Consider the following 14,549-nt stretch of genomic DNA (forward strand, 5'->3'; position numbering starts at 1 on the left):
CAAATAACATACCATAAGCAGAAGCAACAGTATCTGCTACTCAAAAAATAATTATAGCAGGATAAGTGAGCTCATGGTGCCTTTGAATCGGGGTCTTCTTGCACTGCAGGTGCAAGAATATACAGATATCCTCAGGATGGGCATGTCCCAACAGCAATTCTTCCCTCTGCTCACATTACTCAAATTCTTACAATTATCTCTCTGTTTGTTTTACTCAAACCTGAACATTTCACATTCAACCTACAGAGGTTAAATCTGAGGGTGCTTGGGAGGAATGTGAGGACGTATCCCTGTGATTTTTGAAGCCTTGCCCCTCTCACTCTCTCTGACTGAGTTTGGTTGGGGACATACTGGTCATAAAGTTTTAAATCCCAGAAGTAAATTATTGTGAAATAATTTACAATTTAATATACTTTTCTGTTTTTTCTAGAAAAAGAGGTACCAGAACTCACCATGAACACCTCCCTCGTTCTCTTAGAATGGCAATGGCACCCACCTGAGAGGTGCCGGAGCCGAGGTCTGGTGAGTTCTGGCTGGAAAGAAAGCCCTGAATAACAGTACTAAATTTTGGCTGAATTGTGCCTGGTTTCTTCTTCTCTAAGGCGGTAAGGTCAAAGGGATGGAGCTAGAGACAAAGAATGATCCAAGAAGTCCTCAACAGCAGAACAGGCGGGTGATAACAAGCGATATGTTACAACTGCCTAGTTTACAAGAGGAAAGGCCCAAGAAGATGCTTTGCATGAAGCTAGGCCAAGGACCCATTTGTCTTTGGTGCTGCCCCTTCTAGAAAGCCAATGGTTCTCCAGAGCCCAGGCTGAGAGCAGTGGGGTTGGGGAACCTGTGGCTTTCCAAATGTTCTTGGACTCCAGCTCCCATCAGCCCCACCCGTATGGCCAATAGTTAGGGATGATGTGAATTCCTAGTCCAATGACCGGGGTGGCAGCAGTTTCCCCATTCCTATCTTAAAGGATACAGGCAACTTACATAGGAGCTATGTTCCGGGGCCCTGCATGTGTACGTGAAATTGCATAAAATGGGGAGGACCCTCTAAATAGGCTTTAAACACCCTTTCTGATGTGCTCTCTCCAAACCAGACCAAAAATATTGTATCAAAAAATATCCATGACTAAGTACAGTACCTCCTGAGATGTGTGGCCACCTACAAAAAACGTCTGACCTCTAATTGCCAACAAGGATTTTGCCACCAAGTACTAAGTCATCTTTTGCAAAGGGATCAAATGTTTATTTCACTGATTATAATGCACATCCATCTCTGACTTTTGTCTTCTGGGTTTCTGGGGTTTTTCCTGTTGTTATTCTGTCTCTCACAGCTACAATAAACCTACCATTAAAATTATGGACTGGTCATTTCTTCGTCAGAAGGCAAGCAGGCAAATTTAGCAGGGGATCAAATACTTTCCCCCCCCCCTCACTGCATGCCTATCACCTCAAAGGCAGGGAGCTAGGACTCTGGGTGCACATATGATACCTGTCTTTGAAGTTACAAAGGAATCCTTGCCAGGAGCAAAGACCTCTGTGTTCACACTGAAGTGTACTACCCTGCCTTGCCAGCACAGCTGGTTTAGTAAGCAGTATAATAATGCAGTTGTTGTTAAATATTGTGTTTACTTCATTGCAAACCAAACTGAAAATTTTTATAGGGCAGCATGGTAATACGTTTAATTAAAATATGTAAATGAACAACATATAAAGCTTACTACTACAGGATTTTATTTTATTTAAATAGCATGCATTTCATTTTATCCACACCACTGTTTGCCCTGCTGCTTTTCCCCCAGCTGGAAAAGCTGTGCATGTTATGTGAATGTGTTCATATGATAATGCATGCTTATGCTTTAAATAGGTTCTAAGTCACTTGGAGAGCTTTTGTGTCACAAGTGATGGACAAGTGCATTCATTAATAATGACTGTACTACTACTACTACTAGTAGTAGTAGTAGTAATGCAACTTTCCCCACCCCATGCAGCTGATTAGAATTGTAACCTCACAGGCATGTCAAACATGCGGCCCTCCAGATGTTTTGGCCTACAACTCCCATGATCCCTAGCTAGCAGGACCAGTGGTTGGGGAAGATGGGAATTGTAGACCAAAACATCTGGAGGGCCGCAGGTTTGACAGGCCTGCAATATGTGGAAATAGCCAGATTAACAGCAAGAATCAGATATCAGAGTGATGAAACGTTTCTGAAAGAATGGAGAAAATTTATGGAATATATTGATAAAACGAGTGGCTTACGCACTTACAAGTAGATTAGGCTAATACCTCATAATGGAAAGCAAAATTCTAAAAGAAGGAGAGTTTATATTATTTTTATTTAGCACTAATTTATTGGTTTTATTTATATAAAGATCTAAGTGAAATACTATAGCTATAATTAAGGCCAAATTTTGATAATATAAGAAAATTATTTGAAAGCGGAAATGAATAACACAACCATACGGAAGACTAAAGAAAACAGAAGAAAGAAGAAGGGAAGTTGATTAGGGGGGGGGGGAATAAGAGGGTAAGGCGAAGGGTTATATCTTATTTTCAGGATGTATAAATTAGACAATACAAGTATAGATGTAACATCAGTGCTTTCTTTGTTTTGACATTTGTAAACAAATGAGTTATAAGTTAACAACTGGAAAGTAAAATGTATTTGAATTGTTTGATGTCATTTACGTACAAAAAAACTAATAAAGATTATATTTAATAATAATAAAAAAGGAATTGTAACCTAAAACAGCTGAAGGGTGTCAGGTTGGAGGAGGAGGACAAATCCTACTGGCTCTCAGGCTACATTTGCACCATACATTTAAAGCATTCTTCTGGCACTTTAAACTAGGCATCCCCTAACTTCGGCCCTCCAGATGTTTTGCCCTACAACTCCCATGATCCCTAGCTAACAGGACCAGTGGTCGGGGAAGATAGGAATTGTAGTCCAAAACATCTGGAGGGCCGAAGTTTGGGGGTGCCTGCTTTAAAAAATCATGGCTTCCCCCAAAGGATTCTGGGAGTTCCTAGCAACTCTCAGCACCCTTAACAAACTACAGCTGCCAGAATTCTTTGGGGGAAGCCATACCTGTTTAAAGCAGTATTGTAGTGCTTTAAATGTATGCTGTGTGTGTCACCTCAGCGAATTTTAAACTCACATTCCTAGAACTGAACACATTCAGCAGCCTGGAAACAGGAATCAATTGCTCACATTCTCAATTGCCTTGAAAGTGTTTGGCAGCAGTAAAGCCTATACAGATTTACTCTAGGGAGGAATAGTTTGATAATTACCCCTGGTAGTTTTATCACAGGCAAAACCTAAATGGAAACTGCAGTTCAACCCTGAATGGGAGGAAACAAAAAGACCGCCGGTTTCACCCAGCTAAGTCCTTCTCAGGGTAGACCAATTTAAATCAGTGGGTCTACTTAATTGCAGTGGGTCTACTCTGAGTAGGGCTTGGTTGGATGCATCCCTGATACCACCACTTTCTGTGTATAAATCCCACTGTTAAATAGCCTTTCCACACACACCCCTCTCTTCTTTTCATGCATATGTGATTCTTGAGTTACATGCCAAAGCTTGAGCTCTTCCGGTGCCAAAACCCTGTTCTGAGTTAATGAAAGTAGCAAAGCTGCTCTAAATGTACAGAAAAAGCAGAGCGCCTAGTAGGCCAAAGTTGAAAGTAAAGAAGAGGGAGGGAGGGGTGGCTGCATTGCACATGATTCTAGAGAGTTTCATGTTCTCCTAGCAGACACCTTCACAGGTTTTGGGGTGTTTTGTGTTTTTTTTAAAGGGTGTGTTTCTTTCATGCCCTTGGAACAAACCACAGTCTAGTCTTCTTAATGGAAAGTTGAAAGCAAGGAAGGAAAATTGGTTTGCAACTGGATCATCTCCAGGATGCCCATACATAAGCTGTCTCTAACCTGAGCATAATGCTTCCTCTCTCTCCCTCTCCCTCTTTTGGGGGGCAACTCACTGCCAAAGCTTACAACCTTTCTGTTTGCAGTTTGGCAAGCCAAGAGCTGTGGTCAGTTTTCTCATGTAAAATGCAAGGCTGTCATTGTTTGCCAAAAGCTGTAAACCTAGATTTGGGGGTGGGGTGGGTGGGTTGTTTTTTTTTTAACAAGGTCATTTAACACCTTTGCTCTATAGATTTATCTAGAGATCATTTGCTAAGAAGAAGATTAACAAATGACAAGACGTGTGGGTGTGGGTGTTTTGTGTGTGTGTTGAGAGGAATGCATATGTATGTTTGCTCTCTGTGTGTTTGTGTGTGTACAAATAACCAATTATGCATTCATAGCAAGAGGGGGAAAGCTTAGGAAAATGGATTCACAGTTTGGGCAGCTTACAGACAACTGAGTCCCCTTACTTTCTCTAACAAAGAACTATTGTTAGCAAAATAGGCAAAAACAGAAACATTAGTTTAAGTGCACAAGTGCACAGTGAGAGTGATGTGTTTATATAGTTCTGCAGTAACTGCAGAGAAGAGAAAATTGAGAGAAAATGCTGCCTATTGTCAGGGAGATTCGGAACATTTTGTTTGCTTTACACTTTTATTCATTAAGGTTTTACATAATTTTATTCAGATTTGCATGAATTCATTTTATTGCACCCCATTTCACTTTATTTTAATATTTGCTAAAATAGGAACTTTCCTTTTTTTCTTTTTATAGGGACATGTCTGCCAAGAAAATTAACATCTTAAGTTTGTTTCTGAGATAATTATTGATGCCACCCTGTGTAGCTTTCACACAGTTACAAGCTTTCATTTTATGATGGTCTGATGACTAGATACAAGTTAATGAATCTGATTCTGTGTAGCTGAATCCTGAAAGAGGCAGGATATCAAGAAAAAAGAAGTTCTGATGTGGTGTTCCTTGGTTGACCAGAATCAGCCCAGTTTGACTCAGGAGCTGAGATTTAGCTGGATCCAGAACACACACACACAAAAAACAACAACAACAACAACAACAACAACAACACACACACACACACACACACACACACATCAGACTATTGTCTATCCAAAATGGAACCATTTGTGCACAAAAGAGGCATATCAGCAAGCTCAGGGAAATCTCAAGGTTCACAGGGGTACAACCGTGCAGTGGGAAGCCTGGCAAACCATTGCCCTGCTTTGAGGGGTACATTAACGGCGCCCTGCGATCCCAGCACCACTTTGCAAGACCTCCAGCTGGAGGGCGGCAGAGAAGGACGCAACAGGTCGTGGCACCCTGCCAGCTTTGCAGGGTTGGCAGGGCGTTGTGAGGAATGATCCCCCTCATAAAATAGCCTCTGGGGCACCAGAGCCCCCCCCCAGCCCTACCCACACTATACCTCTGGCTGGAGGGGATTGACAAGCTGAGAAGGTGGGGGTGGGAGGGATGAAGTTCAATAAAGAATTCTGAAAAAGGACATGTCTGGCTGGAACCTGGACGGGAGTACTCTACACTGCAACATTTTGTTGCAGGTCATAGTCATGGAATTTGGTGGCTAAACAAGGCCAGATTCGTGTTTTGCTGAAGGATATGAAAGGCACTTCTCCATGACCCAGCCCAGAGGCAGATTTAGGGCTGTGCAACCAGTTCTGCAGCACTGTGCACTGAACCTAGGCGACACTGCAGGGCTTTGCAACTATGACTGCAATGCCCTGATTTGAGCAGAACAGAAGGTGAGAGGTGGAGATCCCCCTCCCCGGATTCTGGCCTGTGCAGGGCACTGCTGAAATTTTGAAAGACCAAAGTTCTTTCATGCCCAGCCTTGTGCTGTTCTTGAAAGGACCACATCCTTCAACTAACCAAGGTGGTTCTCCAGGTGGTATGCAGTGGTGGAGGAAGTCACCACTCTTGTAATATACAAACTGGGTCTTAGTCATGTATGGCATTTAGCTGTTATTCAGAAGTTTAAAAAGGTAAAGGTAAAGGACCCCTGACAGTTAAGTCCAGTAACGAATGACTCTTGGTTTGCAGTGCTCAACTTGCTTTACTGGCCAAGGGAGCCAACGTTTGTCCACAAACAGTTTTTCCGGGTCATGTGGCCAGCATGACTGAGCTGCTTCTGGCAAAACCAGAGCAGCGCACGGAAACGCTGATTAACTTCCCACTGGAGTGGTACCTACTCATCTACTTGCACTTTGATGTGCTTTCGAATTGCTAGGTTGGCAGGAGCTGGGACCGAGCAATGGGAGCTCACCCCGTCACAGGGATTCGAACCGTCGACCTTCTGATCGGCAAGCCCTAGGCTCTGTGGTTTAGACCACAGTGCCACCAGCACCCCACTCAGAAGTTACATGTACTGTATGTATATTATAGAATTGGAACAGAATCTCCAGACAAAGAACTATGTCAACATGAATTGGAAGCTTCATTTTAAATTGAATCAAAAGGAGGATGTTAGTCAGAATAGCTGGCCCTGAACTTGTTCTGTTGATAGTTTCCAAAAACAGTAGCATAAACAATGCAAGTGCAAGCAAGACGCACCACACACAAGCAACCCCCCTCCCTCCATTTGCGTGAGTAGCATTTCCTGGAAAGCATGGGTGCAATTTTTTTCTTGTTCCATTTTCTGAAAACACTTCATTAACATCACACCAGAGGTCTCCAGGATCACATAACAGTTTCCTTTGAAGTTGTTCATATGCAGTGGACCACTTCTGACAGTCTGAGGCATCATAAGACCACAGTCAGATGACTGTTTTGATATTCACCCTGGTCAGGAGGCTGAGAACATGTTCCACACCACCAGGGTCTCCTTTCACTCTCAGTTTGCTTGTTGACAGGGGCAGGAAGACAGAATTTCTTCCGAGCGAGATTGATTTCAAAGGTACATACCGTAGGTAAGGCAAAGTGGTTTAGTCATGTTGGCCACATGACCGAGAAAGCTGTCTGCGGACAAACCCTGGCTCCCTCAGCCTGAAATGAGATGAGCACCACACCCCTTGGTCAAGTCTGACTGGACTTAACCATCCTGGTGGTCCTTTACCTTTACCTTACCATCTACTTCAGAACTGTCAACACTGCCCTCTGGGGTTTCAGGGAAGGGTATTTCTCAGCCCTTCGTGGAGATGACAGGGATCAATCCTGAAACACCTTTATATATTTTGAGTAGTATGTCAGGAGCTAAATACTAATGTCTTTAGAGTTGATTTCTTGAGGCAGGTGCTGCACACTGATGTCAGATGCTGGCCCACAATTTGGTAAAGGGGATGAATTTTGCATCCTTAGCTGTGCAGGAGTTAGTTGATATAAATCAGGGATTCTGAAGTCTCCTGACGCAGGGGTGGGAAATGTGCCTGGATGGAGGACAGAGCGTATGTGAAAGCAAGTGGTAAAATTAGCATCATTTCCCTGCTAACATTTGCTTCTGGCCCCACCCACTCCTGGCATGTGGCCCCTAGAAGGTTCCCCAGATGGACATTAGCTCCATAGGCCCCCATATAAGATCCCTTACCCCTGTATCAAAGGGAAGTTATTAATTTTAAAGTTTACATTTATGCCCTTCAAAGCCCTGTTTACTTCAAACAGCACCTGCAGAAGCAAATAGCAGCCAGGGAGGGGGTGCTTTTCAGCAGAGAAACAGCACAGGACTACTATCCAGACCCAGATAACATTCTAGATTAAGGCACTGTGAATGCTTCTCCTCCAAAATAACATACCCTTCCTTGGGGAAAAAATGGATTAACAAAGGTCACATGTAACTCGATTTGCTCTTGGTTTGCCTTTGTTCATGAGAAAGTCACAGCAGATCACCCTGTTGCAAGACTGACAGATTCATTACAACAGCATATACTTTTTATTCCTAGCTAAGATAAAGCAGAAAATGCAGCTGTAATACACTGTAAAATCCATTCTGAGCATGAACTAGTCAGTGCTTTAATTAATTAGGACTTGCTGCTGAAGAGAGAATGTATTTACCTCCCCATCTTTTTTTAAAAAGTATATTTTACAGGGGAAATATGTGCAAGAGTCTGCTGTGCTGTGAGGACCATTTTACCACTTCAAAAGATATGCAAATCCCATTTGGCAGGCAAATATCTCCAAAACCAGACAGCTGGTTTGTTTATCATGAATATGTGCTTGAATGACCCCCAAGATGGTTATGGATATCTTAGCAGACTGATTCATTTTTGCATCAGATTCATAGATTAATTTTCAGTTTGTAATACAGTGGTACCTGTTTATGAACTATTCAGTATATGAACTCCACAAAACCAGAAGTAGTGTTCCGGTTAGTGAACTTTACCTTGGTCTACAAACAGAAGTCAAACAGTGGAAGGGCACTGGTGGCAGGAGGCCTCATTAGGGAAAGCACGCCTCGGTTTAAGAACAGCTTTGGTTTAAGAACAGACTGACATAACGGATTATATTCCTAAACCAAGGTACCGCTGTACTTATATAATTATATTTGCAAAAGAAGACACTATAGTTCCAAGCTCTAGCAACCCACCACGAGGGTTATCTGTAAATAGGGGGTTGGGAGAGAATGAAACCACTCCAGGATTCATTAATATAATATGCCAAGCATTAATGGAAGGGGAAGGAAGAGGCATAATGTTGTGATAATGCAGGGAGGAAGCTACTGATCAAAACATAGTACAATAATTTAGTACATTGTTTTATGAGAAAATAAGGAACATTTGCTTGCTTTTCATAACCACCCCTGCTCCTTTCATGTGACATCCCATTAAATTTACACTCCAAGTTTTGCTGTAAAGAAGCTGATGGTTTCTAAAAACAAAAGAAGCTGAGAATCTTCAGGTGGGGCTGGGAAAGATGTGTGTCTGAGACATAGCTGCCAAGTCTCCCGTTTTTCGCAGGAAACCCCCAGATTTTAATCCGTTTCCCGCTGTTATCCCGAATAGAAAAAATCCCGTAAATCCCCCGATTTCCTACCTGCCAGGGAGGCTCATTCTGCGCATGTCTGGTCATGCTTCAGGTAGAACAGGGTCCCCAGACTACGGCCCGCAGGCCAGATGTGGCCTAATTGGCCTCCCAATCCGGCCCGCGACAACCCCCGCCGCCCGCTGCTGCCGCCCGCTCTTGCAGCGCGCTGTGCGACGGCGTGCTTCCAGATGTGAAAAAAAATCACCGAAAATCGTTTCTGCGCATGCGTATGGGCCTCTCCCGACCCAGAAGAGGTCATTTCCGGTGCACTTCTGGGTCGGGGGAGGTGCACTTCCGGGTCGGGGGAGGCCCATACACATGCGCACAAACAATTTTCGGCAATTTTTCCGGCCTGGAAGCGCGACACAGCGCCAGTAAATGGGTTTGCGCATGCGCACTGGCACGCACTCCCTCACCCTCCGGCCCACTGCGTGCGCACTCCTCTGCCCTCCGGCCCAAAGGCAGGTAAGTCTGGGGACCCCTGAGGTAGAACTTCCAACTTCTATTGGGCAGCGCTGGCGCCGGAAGTTGCTTCTACGCATGTCTAGACATGCATAGAAGCAACTTCCGGTGCCGTGCCACTGGTGATCCCGGATTTTTCAATGGGAGACTTGGCAGCTATGGTCTGAGACCTTGAAGAGCAGCTGCCAGTCAGAACAGCTAGGTGGACCAATGGACTGATTTGGTTTAAGGCAACAGTGGGCCTAAGGAAGGGCCACATACTGTAGCTCAGTGTAGAGCAAATGCTCTGAATGCAGAAGGTCCCAAGTTTAACCAGGGCTGGTTCAAGACATTTTGGCACCTATGGCAAATCACAAAATGATGCCCCCACCTCCTGCCAGGGAAGAAAGGATGGGTGAAGATCTACATCAGGAATGAAGGTGGGAGGATACCAGCAGTGCCTCTTATTGATGGTCATGCTGAGAAGATGGCAAATCCAATCTCCAAGGAGTGCATTGCTGCTATCACTGCCACTATAGCAGCAGCAGCAGCAGCAGCAAGGCAGGCAGGCAGGCAGGCAGGCAGGCAGGCAATGCATTCATTGGAGACCGTATCTGCTGCCCATGTGGATCTTGCAGCCCAAGGCACACTACGTCTCACCTTTCCTCATGGGTAGGCTGGACCCGACATCTTCAAGTAGGGTTCAGAAAGACTCCCTGTCTAAAATCCTGGATAGCTGCTGCCTGTCAGCATTGACAATACAGTACTGAACTAGATGGACCAATGGTCTGAGTTTGGTCATATCTGAACCATATATTTAAAGCAATATGGTACCATTTTAAACAATCGTGTCTTCCCTCAAAGAATTATGGGAGCTGTAGTTTGTTGCAAGTGCTGAATGTTGTTAGGAGACCCCTATTCCTCTAACAGAGCCACAATTCTAAAAGTGGTTTAACAATTCATTCTTCTTCCAGGGAAACTCTGGGCACTGTACTTCTTTGAAGGAAATAGGGGTCTTCTAACAACTCTCTGCAACTCCCAGAATACTATGGACGAAGCTATGACTGTTTAACATGGAATCATAGTGTTTTAAATGTATGGTGCAGATGTGGCCTTGGTAGGAACCAGTTTCCTAGGTTTTCTTTGTTTGTTTACATCTTTATCTGCCACTGTATCATAAAGATATGTCACAGTGGTATGTTGTTGTTTAGCCATTTAGTCGTGTCTGACTCTTTGTGACCCCATGGACCAGAGCACACCAGGCACTGCTGTCTTCCACTGCCTCCCACAGCTTGGTCAAACTCATGTTCATAGCTTCGAGAACACTGTCCAACCATCTCATCCTCTGTCGTTTCCCATATAAAACCTTAAAATCAAACAATAAAATCATAAAGAGTTAAAACAAAAGCAAAAAGAAATTAAAAACATCAAATATTACATTTTTAATCAATGAAGTTACTAATTGCAGGTACTGGTTATATTTTGGGGTTGTATAAAACCATGATTTGCATAACTTTTGTGGGTTTGTCTGTTTTTGTGTTTAGAGTGAGCTGACTGGGAGAGATTAAGAGATGCTCTTTTTTTTTTTAAGAGCAATACAGGTTCATGAACTCCCATCACCTGCTTCCTGTATCAAGTGCAGGTGTGCAGGTTTGAATGTTCATGGCAGACCTGACACCACAGATTCACAACACTCTTTAGAAGGACTTATTAGGCTAATAAGGCACTACACGCTTGCACTCTCTGATTATGCTTTAGGTTGTACCTTGCATGCTTTATTGGGTTGTTGCTACTGAATAACTGAATAAATAAATTTAAATAAGTTTGAAAGAAAAAAGTGAGAGAAAAGAAGGAAGGCAGCTGGAAAGAACCAGGAACCAGGACAGGCCTTATCGGGACCCTGATTCTGGCATGAGAATGCTGGATGCTAACATTGGCTGTCTATTGATGTATTCATACTTTACAGACAACTCCTGTTCCTAAACTGTCTGTGACAGTCATAAGACATCTGGGTCCTCTGTTTATGAGTCAACTTGGCATTGCTCAGCAAGGTATAACAAAAGCCATCTGCCAACATTAGACATCTGTGTAGATATGCCAAGCACTAAACCAATCCCCCCCTCTCTTTCCATGCACATAGGGATGAATACAGCAGTCTATGTATTCCAAATGTTTGCATTTCCAACAGCTGTCCAACTCTAATTTCTTGTCATATTTCCTGCATAAAACTCACAGAATCTAATTAGTATCTTAAAAAGCAAGAAAATCCTGTTTGAGGAAGCAGCAGGCATAAAACAAGATTGGAGGGGCATAATTTTTATAGCTTTGTGTGGCAGCCTCAAAATAAATGAGTTATGAATAGCACCTTCTTCCTCTGCACAGGAACATAGGAAGCTGCCTTATACTGAGTCAAACCATGGTCCACCTGGGTAAGTATTGTCTACACTGAATGGCCACAGCTCTCCAGGGTTCCAGGGATGGAACACTCCCAGCCCCACCTGGAGATGCTGGGGGTTCAACCTGGAGCCTGGCAGATGCTCTACCTTTGATCTGTGGCCCCTCCCCTGCATCTGTGTTGTGCTTCCTTTCCGTTGGAAGAACACGATTTATATGAAGAAACAATTGTCAGAAATACAGGGTTTGATCAGGCAAAGGAAAAGATGGGCTTCCCAAACCAGCATGAGAGAGAAATGATTGGCAGGAGAACATTAGGATATTCTGGAAGCAGTTGGCACGTCAGAGTAGTTTTGTTTGCAGGGCTTCATAGCGGGACATGGCAGTAGAGATTAGGGAACATCTGTCAACAGTCCCCAGTGATGTGGGAGGAAAGAAAAGGAAGAGGAGCAGAAGGAGGTGGTGGTAAGTAAGGAGGGGGAGGAGAGACAGCCAGAGTGGGAGAACATGATCCACATTTGATGAACTCACCAAAGCGCCTCTGCCCCAAAGATTCACTTGGTCATTCTTCAGGATGGTTCTGTCCCAGTAAATTCTCTCTGTGCATGGGTGAATAAGGCCACATTCAGACCATACATTTAAAGCACTATGATGCCACTTTAAACAGTCGTGGATTCTCCCAGAGAATTCTGGGAGCTGTAGTTTGATAAGGGTGCTGAGAGTAGTTAGAAGACCCCTATCACAGAGCTACAGTTCCCTAAGTGACTTAACAATCCCACTTGTCAGAGACACCAACTTGGGCCCCAAGCTATGGGTGCCAAGCAGTGTGTGACTTGTCATATTGCGCATGCTCCTACTGCTCAGCCTCTGCACCTCCCACCGCCAGTCTCTGGCATCACTGCAGGGCCAGGGCTTCTGCCTCTACCACAGGGCCTCTGTTGGGGCCCGTCACATCTGCAAACGCATCATGGAAGCTCGTCTGCAACCGCAGCAGGCCACAACAGAGGCCCTGCAGCAGAGGTGGAGGTCCCAGCCCCGTCACTGCCCAGCGCCAGAGAGTCAGAGGTAAGATAGCAGGTGGTGGTGTCAGAGGCCAGGCACCCACAGTGAAATTTTTGTGGGTGCCCAGGCACCTGGGGCCCCTGGAGTTGGCGCTAGTGCCAGCAGCTCTTGGAATAGTGGCTCTGTCAGGGGAATGGGGGGGGTGTCTCTTAACAACTCTCAGCTGCCTTAATAAACTACAGTTCCTAGGATTCTTGTGGGAAGTCAAGACTGTTGAAAGTGTTATAATGCTTCCTTAAGTATGTGGTGCAGATGTGGCTTCAGGTGTGGATATCTGATCCCAAGCCTGAGACCTCATCCACATTTCCCTCTGCAGTCTTATCTCTCCAAGCCTGGAGCATTAAATCCTTGGATTTGTGTGTGTGTGCATCTAACTTCACTATGGAGAGTCCCCTGCCTGGGGCTGAGTTCCATTTTTATTGCAATTCTATTTACAGCCACTTAAGAAAGGAAGGAAGCAAGCAAGGAAGGAAGAATCCCCTGCCCCAAGTTCATTATCTGGAAAACATTGTTCTGATTGAGGAAATGAGAGGTAAGATACAAAAGGCCTGGACCACTGGATACAGAGGTTGCACTTGTTTGCACTAATCTGTATCTGGTAGCCTAAGCAACAGTTCAGGCTTGGAAAACAGCTGCCTTCCTTGTGAGTTTATAAGGAAAGCATACCCTCTTTTGCACACATGACATTCAAGGCTGACCACAAGCAGAGGAGTAGGAGTCCCAGACAGACAGCCTGTGTTCGCTTTGAAAACAAGGCTGACTCAAGGTCTTTTGCTACCTAGCTGAGGGCGGGGAATTAAGACTTTTCTGATTGCACTCCCTCTTTTCACTGATCCATCAAAGGTCTATTAGGAAAACCAATAGTATTAAGATGGAGAGGGGTGCAAGTTGCAGGAATGTGTCTGAGAGAGAAAAAGTGAGGGGTGGACAAAAATGTATTTCAATTCTCTTTGTTACTCTTTTTTTTCCATTCTTAAATTCTGTTACCGGTATCTATATTTCTACAGCAATTTCTCCTCATATAATGTGTTTTGTATGTTATTTGTGTGCACTTTTATGCACACTTTATCCTACTATAGGCACATTACTTAGCTGGACAACAGCATTGCAAAATTTGGAGAAGTATAAATTTCGAAGGACTGCTGTGTTTCAGTTTGCATATTTGCTTTGCAAAGTGCAAATTCTGTAGTCTCGCTTCTAAATGTGAACTGAATCAAAATAATTATCCCATCCTTACATGCAATGTTTTCTTTTCCTCTCTGAAAGAACTGCAGTCTTCTGCAGCATACAAGTGAATGAAAAAAGTGCCAAATCACTTGGATGGAATCATAGAATCGTAGAGTTGGAAGGGACCCAAGGGTCATCTTTCTAGTGCAACACCCTGCCATGCAGGAATCTCAGCTAAAGCATCCATGACAAATGACCATCCAAGTCCTCTGCTTAAAAACCTCCAAGGAAGGAGAGTCCACAACAGCCTCAATTAGGGCCAGGGCCTTTTCAGTATTGGCTCCGACTGGTGGAATGCTCTCTTCACAGGAGACCAGGGCCCTGAGGGATTTGACATCTTTCCGCAGGGCCTGCAGGACGGAGCTGTTCCGCCTGGCCTTTGGGTTTTGATTTGGGCCATTTTAAAATGAGGCTGCATTTTAAAACAATTTTAAATCTAAATTGTATTTTAATCTGCATTTTAATCAAGTGTTTTTCTTTCATTTACGTTTTATTCTAATTTTATTGATGTCAGCCGCCCTGAGGCTGGCTCTCACTGGGG

The sequence above is a fragment of the Zootoca vivipara genome, chromosome Z (assembly GCF_963506605.1).
Source record: "Zootoca vivipara chromosome Z, rZooViv1.1, whole genome shotgun sequence".
NCBI classification, from domain to species: Eukaryota; Metazoa; Chordata; class Lepidosauria; order Squamata; family Lacertidae; genus Zootoca; species Zootoca vivipara.